This window comes from Bombyx mori, chromosome 13 (genome assembly GCF_030269925.1).
Source record: "Bombyx mori chromosome 13, ASM3026992v2".
NCBI classification, from domain to species: domain Eukaryota; kingdom Metazoa; phylum Arthropoda; class Insecta; order Lepidoptera; family Bombycidae; genus Bombyx; species Bombyx mori.
Genome location: NC_085119.1, coordinates 3442837 through 3446879, shown reverse-complemented (window position 1 = coordinate 3446879; position 4043 = coordinate 3442837).

Genomic DNA, 4043 nt, shown 5'->3' with positions numbered 1-4043 from the left:
TTTAAATTACATTATCTTTTACGAAAACCAAGGGAAGTGTATCTTAGTCTTAAATATAACAAAAATGCAACGACATCATAAACTAAAATAAAAAAATGAGTTAGGAACCATCAACAAATTTTAACCATCCATTCCCGATACTTTTTCACAGAAATGGCTCTCTTGCAAAGTTGCGAAAATGTCGCTTAAACCAAATAGCCTTTTACCCCTTGAATTGTATTTATGAATATTTAGTTGTATTGTTATGATTTTTGTAATTTCAATTAACTGAGGAAGGAAACCTGATAGAAATCTTTAATGCTATTTTAACCATATATCTTTATCGAATTCTCTTGTTGGAAAACGAAATTAATTAATGAGCAATGGCTGAACCAATTTGGATGTTATTTTCAATGGTTTATTGGGATAAGCTTCCACTAAGATTTAGAGTTACTCTCATTTAAACGAAGTGATAATAAAAATGCTTATTTAATAATTAAAGACACGATTATTAGTCCATATTCAAATGTTCGCATTCAAAACAAGTTTTCGTTACTATACAGACCCATAAATTTCCAAATGCATACATTTTTCTAGCAACGAATATAATTCATTATTAAATAAACGAATAAAAAAAACTAAAATTTTAGCCTGCATTTGGCGAACGAACAAACAGGTATTTCTTATTATATAATTTTTATAACATTTCCTAGCAATTTATTTGGAAACTAAATATGTGGTTTGATTATATTTTATTAAACAGTTTTTACAAACATAGTGCTCTTTTGGTATACCCTATTTTGAACAGTCACTGTCGTTAAAGCTACATGGTATGTGGGTTACTATTCCTTAAAATTATCCATTGAGTTTCTCGCCGCATCTCCTCAAAGAGTCGCCATTCCGATCTGATGTAGATTCAACGAAGCACTGCTCTTGCTATGGCAGGTACTAGCAACATCCTTCAGGCTGAGCCCCGTGAGCTCACGTACCGATTGTGGTGATCTCAGAATACCTCCCCGCGGCAACTGGTAGTTAGGCAAGAAAAAAATCTAAAAACTCTGACTTAGTCCAATGGCTTTGGGTAATACGGATGAGTTCTGCTCCAGCGACCAGTGGTCAGATGCTTTAGAGTAGAAACTCAGAAATCTCTCGATACTCACGTTTTTTTAACAAACCAAAGACAATCCTACCTAATGGAATATGCTTGGCATCACACATGTACCTACACCAGGAGCCTAAATACTACCCACGGCTTTTTGTTGCACCATTACCGGTATCATCGTGCACCCTTACAGGGTACGGTACGGTCCTCGGCGCTAACCCCTCTACCCGGGGATGATCCCCCTGCCACACTGGACATGGATAAAATTAAACGGGGTTGAGATGGGGGGAGAATGCGTAAGCCGGTCGCAATACATCGACATGATATATAAATATATATAATACTGGCGGCCCGCTCCGGCTCCGCTCGGGTATTTAACAAAAATTTCAACGATATTTGACGTATTATTTTTTTAAATAAAAGAACTCTTACTATAACGCGGCATTAAATAGTTGGACATATGCTGTCCCGACACTTTTTGTAAATATTAATGTGTTCTACAAAGTCGTAGTACATTACGTTATTCTATCATGAATAGTTTTCGCAGGGCGCGATGTAAAGAATATTTTAGGTAATTTTTTTACACCTTGGGTTACATTATTGGAGTTTTAGTAAGGATCCCTAATTTTTTTTCCAAAAAACATTATAGCCTATTTCACTCGGGAATAGTGTAGCTTCCAAACAGTGAAAGAATTTTTCAAATCGGTTCAGTAGTTTCGGAGCCTATTGAATACAAATAAACAAACAAATCTTTCATCTTTATAATATTAAGTATAGATGATGTGCCTTAATTGACGAGACGGTGTGGTGTCCGGAGGCTGCCTCAACCCGGCGCCACTGCTGTCTTTTTTTTTTGTAACACTAGATGGCTAGACAGTTATTTATAGATAGCGAGTTACGGAATCGATTATCCGAGCTCGTAGATGTGAGTGATGCCACCTCGCGTGATAAAGTACACGAGGTAGTACTCCAGCCTGAAATTCGAGAATGCTTCACGGCAGAAATAATATCGTATCCTTTGGTAAATAATAATCTATAGCCGTTTTATCTTACCTCCTGAAAAAGAATTATTCTAGATTTCAAATTTCTTAAAATTACCTACTCACTGTATTTTTACTTTTCTAATTTCAAGATTTTGTCAACTATTGCACTGTCGATTGCACGTATAATTAAAGTGACATCTGTCATGTACTTATTGTCAATTTGTCAATGTTTTGTATCGATGATCACTTTGTTGGTGCAACTAAATAAATAAATAAACCGGATAATAATTCAATGGAAAAACAAAAATACTTTTTTCATGGTGACGTTTGCCTTTATTAAATAGCTGTAAATAACCTATAATTCTATAAATAACCGGCTTTCCTAAATCTCGAATATAATCCATACTGATATTATAAATCAGATATGCTAACAAAACTACGAAAGCAAATTTGTCTGGTTGGGATAATTCGAGACCAAAATTAGGCAAATCGGTCCAGTCGTTCTCGAGTTTTAGCGAGACTAGCGAACAGCAATTCATTTTTATATATAGATAGATTATATAGATTTCAAACCGGTATATATTATAAGTTACTATGACTAAAAAAACAGTTCAGAATTGGCGAGAATATTGTTGCGCGCTGGGGCGCGGGATAAATAAATGCTCCACCAAAGTACAACTAAAAACTGTATTCAACACTTAAAACACTCAAGAAACACTTTAAAATTCTCAATTTGCTTCTTCCGCTTCGCTTCAGGTAATCCGTTCGCTGTTTCGCTTCGAGTAGTTCTGATTAATAACAGACTGCGTGCCATCTCTGCAACGCTTTTATAGCCGATACCACATACCTAGAATTATGGAGAATATTCCACACATTTCGAGTATTGTGTTTCCGCTATCTGACAATAGATGGCGTTGTACTTCTCGAGCGTCCACTAGATCCTTCAATATTCGTCCGACTATTCGGCGATAGATGGCGTTACTCTTACCGGCGTAAAATATGCATAGTTCTATCGCTGCGTAAAGCACAATTTGGCGTGATCAAAATGTGAACTGATAATTGTTGCTATTGACATTGTCATTCGTTTTCGAGCTATCGAACTGAGATTATATGCCAATAATACACTGGGCTTTAAAATACCCATGAGACTTATTGATGTGCTGTTTAAAATTAAATTTTTGTAAATCAATATGGATGAGTTTTCAAAGAACAGAATTCTAATGAACGAAATAAAACTGAGATAAACGTAAAAAAAGTTGTCGATAAAATGTTAAAGGTTAATTACTATTAGTTCATTTATTTTATTTTATTTTTCTGAATTCAACAAAGATTCCCTGATACGATTAATGAACGAACGAATGATAATAATACGAACATGAGAAAAGGACATTTTCTTCTTGCTCTTTAGCTCTATTATATAGAATTTAACGAAAGATTAATGAATTCATAAATTCTGTCCATATACCATAAGCAGAATGGGTTGTGGTAAAATTAGCACTGACTTAACCAGATTTTTCGTCTTGCATTTATGGATGAACAGGTTCTCGGTCTACCCGATGTCGAGTGATTACTGGAGATCTAAGAACTTCAATGTCGTCACCCACCTTCAGGCCCGTGGTTGGAGTCTCAATTGTATAACGTCTCAACGCTCAATCCGCAACGCATAATTACTTCGCTACACAGATCCATACAAATGCGCCAAAACTGTTTTGTTGTCAATTCCCAGTTCTTCAGCTACGTCGTAACTGCTGATATGCTGATCTTGCTCCACTTTTTCAAAAATAGCATCCATTTTATCCGTAATAAGGCGACCAGAGCGACGTGCATCTTTGACATCAAAATTTCCGAATTGAAAACGCTTAAACCAAATTTGTGCTACTCTCACAGACACTGCACTGGGTCCATAAACATCGCAAATTTTTTTCGCGCCTTGCTTTGCATTTTTACCTTTTTTGTAGTAAAATTTGAAAATGTATCGT